General features: G+C 40.1%; 1 pseudogene; it reads right to left on the bottom strand.

The window, feature by feature from the left end:
- The window catches only part of LOC121957638, a 36,896-nt pseudogene extending 16,396 nt beyond the window's left edge, over nucleotides 1–20,500 (bottom strand).
- Nucleotides 20,501–22,267: the final 1,767 nt, after the last annotated feature.

Raw genomic sequence — 22,267 nt, 5'->3', positions numbered from 1 at the left:
CAAATTATACAAGGAGAGAGGTAACAATTAACTTCTATTGTGAATACAGTAATTGAGACTCTTTTACTTTTCCAGTGGTTTTCCAGTCTGTTGTTATCATCTTCAGTGAGTTTTCATCAAAGTTTAAGTGCTTTACAGCAGTTTGGTTTTTGTGGTTAAAGAGTTATTGTGATCAAATAGTTGAAAAAGATTTTCTATTAAATATTTTTTTGTTGGGTTCCCCCATATTGTTATGGTCAAAGAAATATGTCATCATCCTTTTTGTCTTTCCTCACTGTCAACTTAAAATAACAAACACCCACCCTGCTGAGGTAACACTGATGCTAGGACCGTCATTTTTATATTTCAAACTGTTTTTCCCATCAGTTTTCTAAAATAGAACAGAAATGAGTGGACGGCAAAAGATGCGATTCAGACATCAGAGCAGGTACAACAAGAACAAACGGGATGACACATCCTAATATTTAGTCATCAAACACAACACAAGTGCAGTTACATGACTGTTGTTGTCATTTCACAATGCTGAATTATGTCCAACTCAAACACTGCTCAGTATTATGTGTACAAATAGTGTGAAATAATATTTAACATAAATATTTTTCAGACATTACAATAACTGAAAGCGTAGTAGTAGTAATAGTAGTAGTGCTTATGATACTAACAGCAGCAGTAGTAGTAGTGCTCATGGTAGAAAAGGTAAATTCAGTACTTGTAGTACTAGAGGCACTATCACTGACAGTAATAACAGTAGTATTAGTACCTGTAGTAGTTGTGCTTAAGACAGTAACAGCAGTATTAAAAGCTTTAATGATAGTGAAAAGTAGTACTGATAACAGTAGTAGTAGCAGTACTAATGGCAGAAAGAGTAACTTTGTGGTTTTAGTCATACAGCTCTAATAGAGTACATATATAACAGTAGTGCTTACAGTACTAGTATCAGGAGCAGTCTCACGGACGGTAATAACAGTACTAGCAGTGGTTTTAGTGAGCAGTAGTATTAGCACTTAGTACTAGTACTAACAGTAACTAGTTGGTCCTAGAAGTAGTAGCCACAGCATGAGTAGTATGAGAAGAGGTAAAAAAAAATATTGTAATAGTGTTAGTAGTTGTACTGATAGTAGTTGTAGCAGCGGCACCAGTGGTGCAGTATTCCTGGAAGCAGTACAGTCCCTCCATTAGTAGTACTACTTGTAGTCTAAACAGTAGTAGTAACAGCAGTAGTAGCAGTAATAGTAGTAGCGGCGTGACCTGTGCACTCAGTGCCCTCAGCAGCAGTATTAGTACTGCCATCAGCATTAGTAATCAGACAAAGAGTCAGAGCGGCGTTTCATTTCCTGTTGAGACTCTGCGTGGACGACATGCAGATGACCCGAGCTCTGCCAGCAGCTGTTTGCACCAAACACAAAAACATGCTCTGGAAATTCAATACACACATGGAATGTGATATAGGAAGTGTGTTACATAAAGAGGGCTCCCCACCCTGTAACGTAAACACTCCTCACACTCCTCGCCGCCGTCGCCGCCGCAGCCATGTTTGGCCTCTTCCTCTCTAACTTCAGCACAGCAGAGCCTTCCTCCACAGCAGCAGCTATATGATCCTTTAATTAGACGTACAAACAATATGGAGGAAAGCTGGCTACACACACGTTCTCCTTCAGGGCTGCAGCTCAAAATGATTTTTATCACTGATTTATGTTTTTGATGAATTTCTTTTAGCTCATCAAAAATCCTTCAAAATATTACTTTTAAAATTATATAAACCAGGAAAAAAAAAGAAAAGAAAAGAAAAGAAAAAAAAGAAAAGAAAAGAAAAGAAAAGTACACCAGGAAAAAAAAAGAAAAGAAAAGAAAAGAAAAGAAAAGAAAAGAAAAGAAAAGAAAAGAAAAGAAAAGAAAAGAAAAGAAAAGAAAAGAAAAGAAAGGAAAGGAAAGGAAAGGAAAGGAAAAGAAAAGAAAAGAAAAGTAAAATAATCGCAGACTTAAGAAGCTGTAAAAAAAAAAAAAAAACAAATGTTGAAATTTTAACCAAAAAAGTTGCCAGTTAATCATCTGTCTACCAAAACACTGATTTCACTGACACTAATCATGGTTTTGGATATTTTTAATAGATTTGATTTTACAAATTGTTTTTAAAGTTTCTTTTTCAAACTGAGTTTAGTTTTTCTGTACTTACAGGTCCAGTTTGAAAGAGACCTCTGTCGATAATTCAGCTCACGCTAATAACCTCCGCAATGATAAAAACTGAGAGTTTTCTAAATGGGAAAATTTTCAGCAAGTTAAAATCCGCAATCCTCACCTCAACAGTCGCCCCTTTATTTTACACACTGAACTGTTGTCTTTTTTTTAACTATTGATTTTGTTTTAATTTAGTTCGCATAGAATAATTTGTATCTTTTAAAAATGTTGCTACTAAAGAAGCACGAACACATTAATTTCAAAATCAAAGTACATTAACTTTTGATTAGTGTCAAAGAACAAAATAAAAATGTAATCAGTGTTAAATGAAAATCAAGCTGCTTTTACTCTGCTTTGCTGTGAGAACACATCATTTTAAATCAGGTATCATTTGTCTCTTCTTTCCCTTACACTAAACATCTGTTTTTATGTCTCAGTTTCAGTTTCACTGCCAGACGCTGAACAGCACACATGGACACACGCACACACAGAGGCAGCAGGCTCTGACTCGCCTTCACACACACACACACACACGCACACACACACACACACACACACACACACACACACACACACACACACACAAACAAACACACAGCCGGGCACGTGCACCTTCACGAGTGTGCCAGAACACCAACGAACACACAAACACAGCAGAGACAATCCAGCCCAGGTGACACACCCCGGGAGTCTCGCTCCTTGTGTCAACACACTGACTGCGAGTTATGTCACCACAGTGTGGAGATAGTAGTGACCTCCTCCCTCGCGCTCAGGTTTCCCAATCACAGCTCGCACTCTGCCGATAGTCGCTTCAGATTATCAAACCCGGAGCACATGACATGACTGGACCCCTGCATAGTGAGGGACTTTGCATGTTTATCTATAGCTGCGTTTGTTCATGCAGGTGATGGATTCAGGCTGTAACTCTGACACTACTCTCCACAAATATGCAAATCACTGCTAACACACAGCAGAGCGTCTCCGCTTACAAACATTTAAAACACTTTACTGGATTTACTGTAGAGTCATTGCAGCCCAAGCATGCACTCTACTGCTGTATTATCAGAAAAAACACAACAAAAAAAACTTAGGATGATTTCAAACTCAAGATCTGTGCTGAGCGAGCCTGTCGTCACTGTCAAAACAACAGCATTAACCCTCCGAAACCTGGAGCAACATCACTTTTCTTGTGCTGCATTCAGACGCCTTTCTCAAGTATTTAAAACCTCAAACTGCACTAACGCCAAGCAAAGATCAGCTCCATTTGCAAACCGAATTTTGCTTGTTTTTGGTCGGGGCCTTCTGCGGTCTGCTAGCCTGACGAATCTACGAGCATGTTTAACTCGCTGTGCCGCTCTGACAGATTTCCAGCCGGCTTCAAATTGGTCGCGATGATCACAATTGTTCAACAGACGGCGTTTGAGACGATGACTAATACCTTGTAGAGCCTTTGAACTTTGAACGTCCCTCAGAACTCGTCAAACAGCGCAGTTCTGTCAGTGCTTTCAGCGAATGAGGGTGACGCCAAAAGTTACCGTTCGCATTCAATCGGAACGCGGCTGGACAGCGTAACGTGGGAACGTGTCCGGACAGAAGCGGTGGCGTTATCATACGCTGGAGGACAGCCAGAGGGCACTGGCTGCGCCCACGTGCAACGCGCATGAGTGGCTTTCCAGGCTCTCTCAGGCATGATGCAGCAGGCGCTACAAGAGGTTATATTGCACCTACCGACAAGTGCATAGCCAAAGCATCATGTGACCCATGAAAGCAAAAAAAAAAAAAGTGTTTCCATTGAAGTTTAACAAAATATGTTTGTTTCTAATTGCCTGGAATACAACCTAATGTGAACGAAAAATAATGTTTTTTTTCAAACTGACATGTTTCTATTACGTGTATTATATATTCGCAATTTCAATTTCAATGGAAAACCGCCTAATGATCACGCTAACACAAAAGAGGAAGCTCGTTTTCATGCAGCACTATCATCAGTCTGACCTTAAAGCGAGACACAAATTATCATCACACCTGTAGCACAACATGGTGTGCAAAACCAACAGACTGAGAGTGTAAAAGCTGGGATTTGACAAACGGATATGATTCAACGTGATGTAAAAATATTCTCTTCTGAGGAGAGGAAAGGACAGCCGCGTAAGCTTACGAGCTGATGCACACCAAAGGCCGCTGGTGTATCCTGCCTTTAACCATAAGGTGGCGGATCAAAACAGAAAAGGTCACATGACTCATTTTTTTAAAGGTCATATGCATTTTGGAAGGTGCTGACAGATGATGGCACGCTGACAACAGGGCATCAGATTAAAAATGTGCTCATATTGGGAGTGAAAATGGATTATTTTGCGGTTTAGTTTGAAGAACTTGTTGAATTTATGATCTGGATTGTTTCTTTTTTAACACAGTGATGGTAAATATGTGAATTTGTCAGTTATTAGATGATTAAAAATATTATTGGATGTCTTTTTTGATATACTGCTCCACAAAGATCTGCCTTCAATTAAAACTCTCACCCTGAATCTGTTTATTCTGCCAGCCGAAAGATTTTCTCCTGCTTCGTCCTCCGTGTTTATTCTCTCTGTAATCTCCCCCGTTTCCTCTCTCTCCCTCTCTCTCTCTTTATCTCCCTCCACTTTCCTCCTGCCTCCCTCCTCTCTTTCCTCCCCCAGCCCCTCCCTACCCCTCGCTCTCTGCAGCGGCACGTGACGTGGCGGCTGCACATGGCCCGAGCGTGTGAGAGACAGAGAGAGAGAGAGAGAGAGAGAGAGAGAGATCTCAAAACATGCAAAGCGAACACACTCTTGACTCGCTCTCCCCCTCCAGCACTGCTCCCTCTCTCCCTCTCTCTCTGTGCAGTGTTACAGAGTGCAGAGTCAGTGTCTTGTTTAACCCTTCCCTCGCCGAGATTAATCACAGCCCTGAATGTTAAATCACCGGCTGCCTCGGCGTGGCATTATCCTGCACTCTCCTCTTTTTAAAGACACAGCAGCTCGCTTTAATTCCTCAACAATGCACAGACAGATTTGGCTAAATTCATGTCTTAATACCTGAATGAGACTCTTGATGTATCTTTCATCTCACCGGTCGATGGTTCCTGGAGGGTTTTATCTGGGATTCTTTCCGTCTAGACGCTGGTATTTGTTTTTTTTTTGTGTTTGAGGTGAAGCAGCTCTGTGGTTGAAATCATATAGGTTTTGTTGTTTTTCAGGCCAGGGACGAGTGATCGGAGCTCTCCTTGTTTGTCTGCAGTCATATGGGCCACAGTAATTTGACTCCTTTTTTTTTTAACAAATTCATTGCAAATTCAGTAGATTTACAGAATTTTTTTTAAAGACCTAGGAAAAATGTCAAGAGGACTTTATTTATAATTATATATTTACATTTTTTACAGAAGCATCATAATCTTAAAGGAGTTTTTTTCAGGCTTTTTTGTGCGTCTTTTTTTGCTAATTTTCAGATAATTTCTTGTTACTTTTTCCTAATTTCTTGGTAATTTCTTCTTCAGTTGCCTATTGCCTTCTTCCCACCATACATATATATATATATATATATATATATATATATATATATATATATATATATATATATATATATATATATATATATATATATATATACACACACTTTTATACACATGTAGTTTTGACCTCCGTAACATTAGCATGCTCACAATGATAACTCAAGCATCTTCATGTTTAGCAAGTACACCTATAACAAATATTCAAACTTCTGACCTCTGAGCAAATTGATTTGATTTCTTTGCAAAAAAAATTCAGTACATTTACGAAAATATTTTTTAAAAATCAAGGAAAAATGTCTAGAGAACTTTAAAACTTTTGGATGAAAAATTTTCCATTAAGTGTATTTTATATTCGCAGTTTCAATTTACGCCATCTGAGGGTCAGTGGAAACCCGCCCACAGACAACTTGAGAGTAAAGAAATGTCTGTTTGAAAATCAGCCCATTCCCTCTGAAGACACAAACTTGGATCAAAATGAAAATGAAAATGTTTTAAAAATGAGGCCCGAAATCCATCTTAAGACTATAAATAATTAAATGCCAGTTTAAAGAGCCGGTTCCTAATTTAGCTGCTGAGTGTAAACTCTGGTTTGTTTGCTTGTTTAGGTTTACAGCCCATATTTCACTGATTGTTTTTATCTCTACTTCCCGCTGAAGCATCCCCACTTCTGCTTTTACTTCTGTCGGCCTCTCCACGTATCAGACTGTCAACACGATTTAAATAAATGCATATATTCTGCGTGAAGTTTGGTGGACAGATCATCATCAGAACTGCTTAAATCTGGGTGGTTATTATTCAGATTTGGGATTTTTCTTTCCAGGGGCCTTTGCTTAATTTTTCGTGCAGTAATCTCTTCAGTTTAATAAGCGATTACGAACCATCTTTGTGATAGCTGAGATAAATTTGTGCAGCAGATGCTTCGCTCCAAAACACATTGCAGCTCAATGAGTTCATGCATCGCGTAGAGCGCAGCGGGCTCGTGGGAATCTGAGGTTTAGAAAAAAATGTGTGTTTGATCAGGAAGGTTTCTGACTGAGTGAATTGACCTGGAAGTGTCGGCAGCCTGATAACAGCTGATTTGAACTCTGAGCTGAGGTGATTCGTGTTTCACTTCCGAACTGAGGAGTTGTTCGTTAGGGAAGCAAGAAACTGCTGCGGCGAGGAAAAGACAAATGATGTTGTAGCTCAGTGGGAGTTTGCTTGGTTAAGAGCATCATTAGCGAGTGTTGAGCAAAACTACACTGCAGATGACTGATTCAGTCATCTGCAGTGTTTTTAAAAAGCTAGGAAAAAATGTCCAGGGACAAAAGAAAATGTAAAATTATATTACAAAATTATTACGGTGTTTTCAGCACTTTTTAAAGGTCTTTTTTTCCCAACCTTTAAAAAAAAAAATAATAAGTTTCAGGCCATTTTCCTTTACTTTGTAGTAATTTCTCACTAATTTCCAGGTCATTTCTTTTTTTTTTTTGTTGTTGCTCATGTTTTTCGAGGAAATTGAGCCAATTTGCTCAGAATCTGGGAGTTTTATTCTGTCACATTGTGGCGTCTCCTTGGGCTATTTATGGCACTAAATCTGTGTGTTTTTCACTGACACATTTTAGTGTTTAAGCCATCGAACCTGGTCGTTTTTGGTGGCACATAGTGATGTTTCTCAGCAGGGTTTAAGCCACCAAATATGGGGGTTTTGAGCCAAAACATGATTTCCCCTAACCATAACCAAGTGGTTTTTGTTCTTTAACTCAACCAAAACCTCCACCACAGTGCTGTTGAGTCACAGGAAGTTACAAAATACCCCACAAATGTAACATCCGTGGTTTGCAGAAATGTTCAACACAAACATTTACTAGAATTTTTTACTATAAACTTTGTTGAAATCATTCTGGATTCTGTTACAGTATAAAACCTTAGTATTTTTTTTTAATATTTAAAATCAGTTAAATCGAAAACAACACGCTTAATTTCTAATATTTGGGGATTTTGACGGACAGTTAATGACATCAGATGTGTGTTTGGCTAAAATCTTTGTGAGGTGACGAAAAGCAGAAAGAAATGGAAAACCGACACTAATTTCTGGAATACTTATGTCAAACTCCACCACATCTGCTTTAGTAATAGTTTAATCTATGCGACATTCATTGACTCTTGTCCATTTTTGTGCGCTTTCAACAATAGACCTCAATTTGAATGCTTACAGATGTATATATATAAAAAAAAATTATAAAACCAAAGCACACTTCAATAATATAGTGTTCTCTCTCCCACTGAGCTCCTCTCCCTTTTGCCCACAATGAATTAAAACCAAACCCAGCGTGTGCATGTGGATCGGATTATTATTACCAGTCTATTTTCCATCTATTTCTCTGGTTGAATCTCTCTCTCTCTCTCTCTGCAGCTCTGTAGTAACACTTCAGCTCCACAGCGACCTGAGGGATTTCTGGCTGGATGCATCATGCTCAACCCAGTCACGTGTTTATAATTCAGAATAAAGAGCACACGCACACACACACACACACACACACGAGCATGTTCACATTAAAGCCTAAACAGTTGCATGCAAATGCCGAAACAAAGAGGACACTCTCATATGCATGTACGAAGTTCAGCGTGCTGCACACACACAAAGAAAGACACATAAAGGCATGCACGTTCACACACACTCATGGTGTGTATTCATAGATACTCACAGAAGCACTCAGGGAACACACACACACACGCACACACACACACTCTGAACCTTGCAGCAGTATCCAGTGGTATTCGCTCCTCTCTGCTGAGGCTCTGCTGCTTTCTTTCATGCATCTCTCTCCTGTCTGTGTCTCATTTTCCAAATGTTTTTTTCACTAATTTATTTTTTCGTCAAGCTTCTCTGCCGCTCGCTCTCGCAGTGAACATTTCCTCTCTTATTGTTTATGACTCAGAATAAAAAGACAATGTTCACAATGTTCCAGTCAGATGTCTCAGAATCAGATCCTGCTGGGCAGTTTATCTCTCTTTCCCTCTGTCTGTTCCTCCCTCTCTCAATGTGTGCAAACTCTTCATCCTGCGAACTGTGTTCAAAGTATGCAAGTGTTGTGAGAAGTAAAGGTACGGCTGAAACACAGACAAAAATATAAAGTGCAAAGCTGATCAAAGCAGCTGCAAGCGGATGATAAAAGCAGTTTTTATGTCTGGTTGTTTCCACAGAAGTGACTCCGTCAGGCAACATTTTCTACACAATGTGTAAAATAACAAAGTGGCAGCAGCCACCGCTGATGCTGCACGCCAGCTTAAAATTAACCTCTTATACTCTGGCATCCCTGTAAGGCAGATCCACCTTTATACATTCAGCCCTGTGCTTCAAGTGCTTCAACGAATCAGACACAAACAACAGTCGTCTCTAGCTTAATTTTCCTTTATGTCATATTTGTAGTTGTGCTCACTGAAGTTGGCTTTAGTAACGTTTATAAAAAATTGTCACATTTGCTCAGGCTGTCACTTCATCAACACAGTAGAACAAGAGACAAATAATTTGTGAGAGAAATAATGTTTCTCCTTCTCCTCATAGTGGGATTTATAGGAATCCATCACACCAGAACAAAAACAACCAATCAGAGCTGAGGAGTCTCTAAACAAGCTGTCAATCACTGCTCGTGAACTGCATCAAAATGTCACGGCCGGGCCACGCTGCATGTGTGAGCAACAACGCATGACGGCAGCTTTGCTGAACTGCTTATGGTGTTCACGCTGACAGCGTTGTTGCTGCGGCGCTGCTGCACAGCCGCCTGCTGCTGTAACTAGATTTCCACAATAAAAAGCCGATACCAAAAAAACCTTTTGTTAACTACTGAAGGGGTTCTGTCAACAGAAACTTTGTCAGAGGGCTTTTATTTTGAAATGGAAGCAGAAGAGGTTGAATAAAACAGATATACTTATATTTCTTCATGTCTATGACAGATATAGACAAGAAACTGTAGTGAAAAGAGGTATAATGTGAATATGATTATTAAAAGACTTTCTGAGAATGGAGCACGTTATGCAGAAAAAATTGGTGAGACGACCACTATCTAGATGTGCTGCAGCTGAGCAGCAGCTGAGCAGCTGCCGCGCCTGAGCAGCGTTTTATGTGGACAACATGAACATAAGCGAACGCGTTTTGGCGACAAAGCCATCATCAGCATTAACTGCGACTATCATTTCATGCTGGCAGACCGACAGCAAAAGAAGAAACTTTTGTTCAGAAAGTTTATCCCTATTTAATGCCTCTTCCTAAACTTGGTGCCACTTTAGTGTGGTGGGCTGTTGAAAATTAGACAGTAACATTATCCATCATGCAGCCTGTGCAAAGTGGATGAATGGTGATTCATATTTCCTGCTATTTTCTGTGTATGTACATGATAAATCCACCTGCCCACAGGTATGTATATGCCAGATACTGTAGATACTGCAAATTCTTAACCCTTAATGCCTGTTTTAATATTACACACATTCTTATCGCTCTGCACAAAATGCACTTTTCAAAATCAAGTTTCCAAAAATCTTATATCATTTTCAATTTTCACCAATTTTGACCAACATCAGTCCAAATCATAAATATTTGTACATTTTCAGAATTTTAACCCTTTAAATGCTAAGTTTTTGTCATGATGCCACTATTTTTTTAGATGAAAAAAACCCACAAAAATTAAATAATTTTGCAAATTCCAAGATTAAACAAAAACACACAATCTTGCCAAAATGTGTGCCATATGCAGCCAAAATTATCAAAAAATGAAAAATGAAAAGCACGTAAAATGCGCCAAACAGTCCCTAAGGGTTAAAGTAGCATCACCGCTCTGCTTCTCTAAAATCTGATCAAACAATCTGGACACACACTCCATCACTCCTCCTCTCATCCTTCCTTTAAAGGTCCATACAACCGCCAAACATTTACAAAGACATGTGGAAATCTGTCATCAATAAGTCATCATGAGAATTTGCTGTGATGATTCATTTGATGGCTCGCACAATAAAAAAATAAATAAAAAACTACAACCATCAGCGTTACAAAAGAACGGCTTTGTGGTTTCAATTAGCCAGAAGTGGAAGTTGTCAGGCTTGTGAAAAATAAAAAAATAAAAACACAGACAGATAGAAAAGCTCCTCTGATGCTCTCGCAGTTCTGGTTCACATCAAACGCAGCACAGAGAGGAAACAATGAATTATGAATATATAATGGCGGCTGGATAGGGACGAGGAAAGCCGGAGAACAACGCGTCAGCCATTTAAAACAGAGAGATATTATTAGAAAAAAAATCTGACTTTGATTATCATTGAAGGAGGGGGTCAGTTAACGTGATGCATCATGATTCTGTGTCCTCATTAGTGCCACATTATATCGCGGCCTTCACATACACATATTCATTATATGTCTGACTGTATTAGCTGATGCACAAATGCGTTCTCACGTGAAGTTGTTTTATTTCTATAAACTTTTTGTTTTATATAAGATTTCCTGTCCTCCTTTCACTTTAAAGTTTTGAAAGTGCCTGATAAAGTAAATAATTAATCTGCAAGGTTTTAACTTGTCAAAACTTTGAGAAAATGTCCACCTTAATGGGTCGAAACTGGAATAAAACCGCCCAAAAATTCACTGATCCACTCACCATGCAGACACTCAGGTCCTCCCATCATGCCTTGCTGCTGCTGCTGCTGCTGCTGCTGCTGAGGTGGCAGTGGCGGTGGCGGTTGTTGTTGTTGCGGCTGGACGGTCTCCAGTCCTAGCAGCGAGGAAGAGGAGGATGAGGAGGACATGGAGGAGGAAGAGGAGGAGCAGGGCGGAGGGGAGCTGGGGGGGCACTGGGAGCTCTGGTTGGGCACCGCCGACTGGGAGCTCTGGGAGGAGAGGACATTTTTTTTAAATCACAGTAAAGACAAAGAGAACAGCATTAAATCCCATCTCATTACGATCCGGGAGATTCATCCAATTCTCCGAAATTAAAGTCAGGTGTTCGAACTTTGTCCTGAGCAGCAGCACCCCTGGCTGACATTTTTAAAATGACAAAGTGCCAAATTCAGACAATGCTTCTTTATATTCAAAACATAGTCAAGTTGGTCTTCAGCACTTCCAGAAATGTTTCAAATTAAAATTGATTTTGATTTTGAAACAAAGAAATAGCAAAATTTCAGAAAGACAGTTGATGTTTGAGACATCAGCTCATTCACTCACAATCCACTTTAAGAGGAAATGTGGCACATTGAGTGCTGCAGGAGTGAGTCCTAAAACCTGGCAATGAGTTACCTAACTTAAGGTCTGTGGTTAACTCTCTCAAACCTGTTTCGACAAACATTTTTTGTGCTGTATTTAAGTCATCATCATCATCATCATTTCATTTATTCACATGCCAAGGACAATAATGAATACAGAATAAAATACAGTGCAACAGAAGAAAACACGTGAAAAGAGACCTCCAAAATACTTGCTTTTTTCACAAGCATTTAAATCTTTAAAACCTTTTTTTTGCAAATTTGGCTTATATCTAAAAAAAAACATGGAAACAAAGCAATGAGCAAATTCAGAAGAAATAGCCCAAATGCAATAAATTCTTAAAACATACAAGTAAATTTAAAAATTAAAATAAAAAAACAAACAAAAAATAAAAAAACAAAACAAAACAAAACAAAATGATCTGGTAAAATTATAACAATTCTGTGACGTAATTTTAAAATGTATTTAAGATAATTATAAATACCATTTTTCCCAAGCTTTTTTGTTATATAAATGACCTAAAAATGATTGAGAAATTAGCAAAAAAAGAACAAAAAAATGAGCAAGAATAAATCCCCTAGCTTTCTAAAGATAATTTCCTAAATCTACTAATTTTTTGCATTTTTCTGGACATTTTTACTAAGATGCTTAAACACAAGAAAACTGACATCAATCCAGGTTGCAAAGGGTTAATGTAAAACAGCTACACATTGACAACTCAAAATAAATCTTCTTCTTGCAGCTCAGTCGGGTTAAAGTGAAGTTTTTTTTACAGCTTCTGTTTTTTGTGTCTGTCGGTGTTACCTGGGAGGGGATCTGGGCGCTGGTGGAGCTGGGCCCGTTGCTGTGGATACCCATCCCGTTCTCAGTCAGGAACTCCTCCAGGTCCATGTACTGCAGCTGGAACAGGCCTCCGTCGCACGGCAGGGTCCGCTCCCAAAGCAGCGGGCCCAGGAACGCCGACTGGGAGTTGGGTCGCAACGCGCCGGACCCCAGGCCCCCTCCGACCCCACCGGGACCTCCGACGTTGACACCCAGTGAGTCTTCATCCGAGTCCACGGGCTTCTCTTTGTCTGCGGGAAGGAGAAATATTTCAGATGAATTAATCTTGATAAAGAAAAACAGTTCCCACCCTAAGATAGTCATAAAACTTCCTCCTCTGTTTATGTTCAAGGGCGAAAGATAAGAGATGATAACAGCTGAAAACATGCAGAACGATCAAGTGTCACAGAGAGAAAATGCTCAGTATTTTGCGCCATAAAACGATCCATCAGAAGAGACTCTGCTGCACAGTGAAAGTCTGATAATCTCATTCACAGTGATCTCATTTGTTTACTGTAATTTAACTGTTGTCAGTTTAATGTGGCGGTGATTTATCGACTCTTAAATTAATGCAGACTCCCTTTCCAGCCCGCTGTGTGCGTCCACGACAGTGTCAGACTGATACAAGAACATGAATTTATCTTTAAAAACGCCTGATTTCCTCCACTGATGCAACAAAATTTAATCCCCAATTTCAATAAAATATCAATAATCTGCTACAATTGTGGATAAAAAAAAGATTAATTTGAAATATTTCATCACACACTCTGTACAAACGCTCAAAGAAACAGTCTGGTAGCCAGATGGTCCAAGGTTTGATTCCCTAAGGGTAACACAGACCAGACACACACACACACACACACACACACACACACACACACACACACACACATAAATAACCTTGTCACTAGAACCACTAGAACAAAAATGTTTGCATTGTGCATTTCTGCACATGATAGATATGTTCAGCCCTGTTGATGTTCTCATTCCGAAGTTTAATACCGCCTCTTTGACAGTGCTTACGTTACGTACGATCCTGATGCCAAAAGCCACTTTTCACATTCACCATGTCCCTGAACGCATCAGCACAGCCGAAACAAAGCGGTTTCGTCATTATTATATGCCACCAGATGACCGGATGGTGCGTACTGCGGCAGCCTGAATCATGAATGGGTGCCATCACTTGAGAACTCGGCTGGACAGAACATGTTGCATCCACACGATACGCCACAGAACGGCGTCAGTTTGAAACGCTGTCCGTAACAATGCCATACAAGAAGCACATGGTGCTATAGGGTGGGAGGGTCCAACAAATCCAGGATTTTCATGCAGGAGTCAGGTGTTTGCTTCCTGTCTGAATGCAGCACTTTTTTTTTTTATCTATACCTTACCATGTGCCTCCTTCAACTAGTCCTAACCATCTGTGACTTTGTTGCCTAATCCTAACCATCCGTGCCAGCATGTGTGTTTATTGACGTCCCAGCGTTGGTTGCCATGTGCGGTTGTTCCCTAAACATAACCACGTGCAGCGTAATCCCACCATGTGCTTGTGTCGACATCACAGTAGCGGTATCCTGGTACGTCAACAGCAGACACAGAAGGATACTAAAAGTGTAATATATAAAGACGGGGAAGTCCACTGCAGAGCAGCAACATGTGATAACCTTGACATTCTGGGGATGGCGCTGCCGTGACGTCAACACAAGTAAACAAACGCACAGGCTGCCACGGATGATTAGAATTAGGGGGAGGAGGAAGGAGGCACATGGTAAATTGTAGAAAAAGAACATCATCCTAGACAGGAAGGTTTGTTGGACCCATCCACCGCTCCTCCAACCCGCCCTGTGGGCGCTCTAATGCTCCTTATATTGTGTTGTTTTAAACTGACACCGCCCTGCCACATATCATCATTGTTTGTGCTGATATCTGTTGGACAGATTTTGGATTGCATCGTTTTGGATACGATTCAGATCTTGTATTTAACTACAAGAAGTTGCATCACAATCGTGTACAACTGTTTCAGAAAATACAAGACAAACAAGCATCCACAAACAGCTCTGAGGGCTGCGTTGTTGTTTGATGAACACCGGCTGAGGTTAGCGCTCGTGTCCTCTGCTTTCCGTGCAGCACTTAGCTGCAATCATTAAAAGGCATCTATAAATAAAGTTGACTTGGCTGACCGCGCACTCTGACCCCTCGCAGAGGGAGGGGAGGTCTGATGGAAAGATAGATATTGACATCAATAACGCCTCGCCAGAAAAAAATAAAAGACTGCAAGTAAACCAAGAAACAAACATAAAAGCAGCACATGGAAAGAGCTGGAGCGATTGTTTAGTACCCTGATCCTTTAATAATATTATTCTACAGTGTTACGCCTTTCAAAAGTGCATATTGAATAACGCTGAATAATAAAACCCAATAAAATAGTAATAAAAGAGCATATTTAACTGAGCTGGGACAACTGAGCACGGAGAGTAATGAGAGCGAGAGAGGCTGCGGGAGAACATCAGGAAGGCCGGAAATTTAAATTTAAAGGGATTAAAGAACATTAAGACACGAGAGATTACAATGTGGAAACAGCAGAGGGGAGAGATGGAGGGAGATGGAGGGAGAGAGCAGAGAGTCAAGGCCATCAAATTCACATCCCTTATAATCTCTCTGCTATCATCATCATCTTCATCTGCCTGCCAGATCTTTTAAAGTACTGTCTGTTCATTACAAACTCGCAGCAAGATGCACTGAAAGAAAAGAACAAGAAACTGAACAGAAAACAAATGGAGGAACAATCCAGAGTATTCTAATAATCTGTCTGAAGATGTCAAATGTATTTTGAGCTATCTATCCAATTTTCTATTGTGATTTAGTGGATAAATTTAAAATTCAAAGGAAAACTAAAAATGTATCTCCTCAGTTTAGCCTTGACTGCTTTGCACATGCTTACTGCTGCAAAGCTTTAAGATGCTGTATTTTCCATGATTTTATGCATTTTAAATACTCTACGTTTATGCTTATTTTATTAATAATGTCAATGGGTTATATTTTATTTATTTTATTTATCATTTTAGGTTATGCACTTATTTTATCTTACTTTTACTCGTATTATCAGGTGGATTTTATCCATTTTAAGATGCATTCTATGTATTCTGTTCTTATTTAGGTTTCATTATGTCCTTTTGTCTTTTATGTGTTTATCATGTGAGAACAGGTATTCACACACAGGTCAAATGACTCTGCAGGAGACGCAGGTTTTTCTAGCTCCTTAACTGGCGAGATATTAGCAATATTAGCCTTTCACAGACATATCGGAGCATATCGGCATCTGCTTATATTGTTTCCGATATGCGCCGAAAAGAAAACTTTTTTTACAGAACAAAGAGTCAGACAGGTTAAAAAGTGTGGCAACCGACCCCGAGCTCCCCTAGCTGTTGTAGCAGCAGCAGCAGTAGTAGTAGAAGTAGTAGTAACAGTCATAGTAGTAGTAGTAGTAGAAGTAAGAGTTAGTCTGCACTGAGTTTGAAAGGGAGAAGTTGTTTAAGACTTCTGTTCCTGCTGCTGTCGACTGTTCACCTGTTCTCTGGCCTGTCTGTGACATCGCACAGTCACGCTTTCTTGCTTCAGCTAATAGATGCACACACTAAAATGTGAAACTATTAAAAGTAAATGATAGCTACTAGGAACAAAATAATATTTATATATATTTTTTTTTTTGTTGACACCATTTCCATGCAAACCGTCATTTCTGCTGCCCTGAAACGTCGTGCAAACATCACAACTCGGGTATAAGCGATATTTCCCAATCTTCCTCTCGTAATTACGACTTTGGAGAGTTATTCGTGTACTCTTAACTTGTAAATACAGTAAATACGAGATTTACAAGGAGCACGTGAAGGCAGCAATAGCTCATTAAACTACTCACAACAATGTCTGTGGATTTTCTTAAATAACCAGGTCATGATTTTTGGAAAGATGCACTGCTGCTGAGTTTTTCAAATGTATTTTTTGGGCGTTTGGGCACCACAAGCAGAGTGCCATCTAGTTCCATCATACTGAAGAGAAGGCAGACATCTGTACGGCCGATATCTCCAACACTCGTCGTCTCACACCAAAGCAATCTAGACTGATAAATAGCACTACAAGTAAGAGAGAAAATATGTAGTTTTGATTAGGCGGTGAACTGACTTTCAGTCACTCCTGCTACAGGAAAGTAACAATATTTCCAGTGATTTGAGAGTACAAATACTAATTTGTTAAAAGATGTAATGCTGCACACAAATTAAAGACACACCTGCAGGCTCCGCAGAACAAGAAAAGGAGCAAACTCACAGCAAAAAAGTGACTTCAAGAAAAACGAGGAAACCCCTTTAAGAGAATCAGGAGGAGAGAATGAGAAGAGGAGCAGGAGGAGAAACGGGAGAGATACAGAGGGATGAGAAAAGACGAGGACAAGAAGCCAAACATGTAAATCAGCAGAGGGACCGAGGAGGAGATCTGACGGAGGAGAAGAGCAAGACAGGAACTCAGAGACGTGAGAGAACGACAGACAGAGAGGAAGAGATGTGCTAGATCGAGTGGGTGTTTGTGAAGGCGTCAAACAAAGCTAGCCAGGAGGGCGAAACATTGACTCGTTGGATGGTGGTGGGGAGGACCGAAAAAAAAATCCCAAAAAACATCACACAGCAACACCCCTGAATGCATCATTAGCAGCATGTATGTGCGCTGACAATGAGGCTGGAGCTGCTTTCTGACTCCATGGAGAGCCTGTCAGCCGCGCTCACCATCACCACCTCCTCCTCCTCCTCCTCCTCCTCCACCTCCTCCTCCTCCCCGTGCAGAGGAACAAAAAGGAGGTGCGGTTGCACCAAAAGGCCACCAGGGGCCGCCAATCTGCGGGGAGCACCTTTGTTTTTCTTCCTCTGTGCGTGTGTGTGCAGTTTTATCTACACTTGTGAGGGCCGACTTCTGACAGTCTGAGTGACATTTTGGGATGTTCTCAAAATGACAAAATGATGGAAACTACAAGAGCAAGCCCCAAAAAATCAGCATGAAACAGCAGCTATAAGAGAGAGGAAGAAGAGGCAGCCTGGTTAATATTTGCCGTGACAGCCGGCGGATGGGAAACAACTCAATCCCACTCAGTAACCTTTATTTAAACAGAGCGCAGAATCACTGCTGTTGTTTCTACTGCTTCTCCTCCGGCTGATGGCATCCACTCCACATTGCTTTTTTTAAATTCTCTTCTTCCCTCCTCCTCCTCCTCCTCCTCCGCCGCCTCCTCCTCCTCCTCCTCATGATCACTTCATTTCACCACCAAAATGCAAAAAGGAAGCATTTAATATAAAAATTCCAGTGAGCCAGAAGGAGGAAGGCTGGAGTGAAAACACAGTGTGCATGTGAGTGTGTGAGTGAATGTGTGTGTGAGTGTGTGTGTGTGTGTGTGTGGATAAGCAGGGCCTCTGTCTTTTACAATCACACCTACCCACTCAGTCACATGCACACACACACACACACACACACACACACACACACACACACACTCACTCACACACTCACATGCACACTGTGTTTTCACTCCAGCCTTCCTCCTTCTGGCTCACAGTCGGGGGACTGTTCTTTATTTATCGGGAGCAGGGTGGCTTGGGTGTGACTTTGATTTTTTTTTGTTTTTGTCATTTTTATCCCTGCCTTGAGCTACAAATATTTTTTGCCTTGACCCTCCCTGCACCATAAATTATCTGTTGGATTTTAAAACTTTGAGGTTTGAGAGTTAAAAGAAGACTTGTTTTTTTTTTTTACTCTCGTCGTGCATGATGGTTAGTTTTGTGCCAACTATTTTGTTTTGGCCAAATTTTCGTGAGATATGTATAATAAAGCAACACTGATGGAATGTCACTATTTTAAGCTCTGATTTGTTTTTTGTTTGTTTGGTTTTTTTTTGATGAGGTCCAAAATGCCACATCATGTGCTCCAAGACCAGCAGAAATGTGAAAATCCAACGATAATTTCTGTTTTTACAGTTTCTGGTTATGATAAACGGTGTAATTTTGGCTTAATTTTGGCTGAATTTTGGGGATTTTTAAAGAAAGCATGCCAAATACAGTCATCGAAAGCAGCTAATGATTATTTTGATTATCGAATAAATTACTGATAGCTGATTATCAATAATTAATGCATATTATTTTAATTTAAAAATGTATTTTTTTAAGAAAATGCCGATTATAACTTACTGAAGAGGTAGATGGCATATTTATGTTGCTGGTCTTATCAAACCAACAGTTAGGTTGTCTCATTAGATTTTGTGACTTAACAATAAAACTAACAATAAAAGTGACTTAAGTGAGAACAGACCAGTAAAGTTATAAAATGCAAAATATTGCAATATATATTTTATTGTGGTACTTTAAAAATTGCCATAATATTTTATCAGTATCCGAATAATATCATACTGTGGGGCATCTTTATAATATCACTTACATATTCTTAGAATATTTCTGCAAGGGCTTTAAATGTCTCTAAGGTGTATTTATAGTTAAGTTATGCATTTTTTTTTGCAATTAGTACAGATTATTTTTTCAATAAACTTCACCATTATACATCATACAAACTTTGCAGTGCATGAAAATATATTACAGCAGATTTTAAAGCACTTGCACTCTTTGATGCTCCTGCAGTGACATGTTTTCTGAGGGTATTTTCCTTACTGTCCCTTTAAGAAGTACCTCACCTATAGGATCCCTCTCTCTCGCTCTCTCTCACACACACACACACACACACACACACACACACACACACACACGTGCACTCACCTTTCATCTCGCAGCAGTCCTTGGTGCCTCTCTGGTCGGCCTTGATTGGCAGCTGGAGCAGGGACTTGAGGTTGGTCATGGAGGTCAGGTGTCCACCCTGGGGGCCACTTCCAGCCGGGTTGCTGGCCCCAAACTGGGGGCTGGTGGCTCCGGCGGGGAGATCCGGCGGTAGGAGCTGAGCGAGGGGCCTTGACATAACTTCACGGGAGGTGGTGGTGGTGGTGGTGGGGGGGGGAGGTGAGGAGGGGGAGGAGGAGGTGGAGAGGAGCAACCTGCAGACTGTGAGAGTTCAAGATCAAAATAATCCAATTAGTGACGCTAATTGACAGGCGCGCCGTCAAAAGGTGCGCGCGGGCAGGTGACTCAAGCTCTCCACCTGATGTCCCGCGTTTCCGGCCGTCCCATGAAGAAGAAGAAAGAAAAACAACAATGTGTCAAAATAAAAGCGCGGGGGGGGGGGGGGGCTTATCTCCAAAATGGCACCATGATCACCGAGTCTATTTCATCCCTTCAAACTGCTGTCACCTCTTTTAAAACTAATGCACGCGCACAAAAAGGCAGATCGGATCGCGTGAAGTCCCCCCTTTTCTTTACGTTTTACGGAGATTGAAAAAAGCGGTCGCAAACTCACGCGCCGGTCCGGCTGCTCGGTCGAGGATTTGTAGTCCAGAGGGTGAAAAACAAAAATAAAATAAAGCAGATTCAGATGGCTGTAGTTCCATGCAGTGAGAGCGGATTAGAGTCGAAGAGTCTCCAAAATAGGAAAAAACATGATCAAAATATGAGCGAAAAAAAATAGAACGATGAAGGAAATAAAGAGATCCCCCCCAAAAAATAATAATATCCAGTAGTATGAGAGTCGGATAGATGGGACTGATGGCTCTTATTTTCCTCCCTCTCTCTCTCTTTCACACACACACGCGCGCACACACACACACACCTCTATTTTCGTCGCTCTTTCTGATTCTCTCTCTCTCTCTCTCTCCGTGTGTGTGTGCGTGTGTGTGTGTCTCTTTCTCTCGATGTGTGTGTGTGTCTCTCTCTCTCAGTCAGCTGGAACCAACACGGGCCGCTCGTGTGACGTCACCGCTCACGGGGGAAAGACGCTCAGGGGGCGTGGATCGTTTGCATGCGGAGGCCACGCCCCCATCGTAATCACGGCGCGCGCTCTGCCTTTACGGACGCATGGGAAAACCTGTAAATATGAGCTCTCAGCACAGAAAAAAATAATACTATTACATCTAAAATGTGTCTGGTTGTGTGTGTGTCTGTGTGTATGTGTGTGTGTGTCTGTATTTGTGTGTGTCAGTATATGTATATGTAGATACACAAAGATTATGGAATTTTATACATAAAAATGGGTATAGTCATTACTTTTATTAAATTGTCAGCATTTCTTCAAACTTTTCTATACTTTCTTTTATTTCGGCAGATATATTAGTTATTTATAGTTTCTTTCATATAATTTATATATTTATTTTGACAAATATTAAAATTTCTTCGTAATGATTTGCAAACTGAAAATAAGAGAAGCTGTATGAAAATTGGGGGGGGCGTTTAAAAAGATTACATCTCAAATTTAAAGCATCAACTGTACTCAAGCAACGAGCACATTTCATAACATTTGAGAAACTTGAACCAAAATAAAAAACATTAAGAATAGTTTTGATTAATGACCTGTCATCAACTAGCTGATTAGTACTTTCATCTATTTTGCCTCATCTCTAAGGTCCATTTCTAGTTAAACTTAATAATATTCTTACTGGTTATTATTTTTAAATTGCACTTAATGTGGACAGTGGCAGTTTGAAATTGACAGAGTTGAAATTGTCATTAAATAAAATGGTAAGTCAACAATAAATAATACAGCAACGAATTTGTAATTGAATAATCATTTTGGTCACTTTTAAAGGCAAAACACCAATGCCTTTACTATCTCTACTTGTCATATAACAGAAGTCACCTTGGGTTATAGGAAATTATTTTGTCGTTTTGTTGTTTTATTTAACACTATTTACTTTCTTTTTGCTAATTATAAGCTTATTTTCCCTTATATATTGAGTGGAATTTGCGAGGAATTTTTCAGTATTTTATCCTCGCATTTTTTATTATTTTTTCAAATTTTAACTTTGTTTCATTAAACCAATAAAAAAGGAATATATAATCTAATCAACGTGAGAAAAAACAACTGAAATGTTTGTTGCGCTTACCTTCAATAGTTGTTTTATTCTCCGATAGATCATGAACGCAACATATATTTGCATAAAACACAACACCTCCCTCTTAATTTAGCCAATGGTGGATCGCATCTGAGACTGTTGCGCACGAGGACCCGCCCACCTGAGCTGAGCTGCTTCCTGGATGGACCGCGCACGCGCCCCGCCCCTCTCCTCTTCTCTCTCTCACGCTGTCATTTAAACAGAAAGGCCAAAACAACAGCGCAGACCAATAAAAAGAGTCAAACTGAGGGGAGTCCTTCAGTCCTGAGACGTCAGGATCTTTGCTCTGTCTTTGCATGTTTAAACTTGTGTTAAAAAAGTGGGAAAATGTGATTATTTTTACCGACAACGTGACAGAACAAGCAGCTCAAACAGAGAAAACACGCGCATCAGGTGCTCACATGTTGGTGGATAGTCGCACCACATCTCTGACATTATTTATCCAAAAAAAAGACGTGTTTACAATTACATACAACCTTAGAAGTGTGATTTT

The sequence above is a fragment of the Plectropomus leopardus genome, chromosome 18, assembly GCF_008729295.1.
Source record: "Plectropomus leopardus isolate mb chromosome 18, YSFRI_Pleo_2.0, whole genome shotgun sequence".
NCBI lineage: Eukaryota > Metazoa > Chordata > Actinopteri > Perciformes > Serranidae > Plectropomus > Plectropomus leopardus.
Note: the sequence above shows the minus strand (reverse complement) of the source record. Positions and strands in the feature narration are given on the sequence as shown.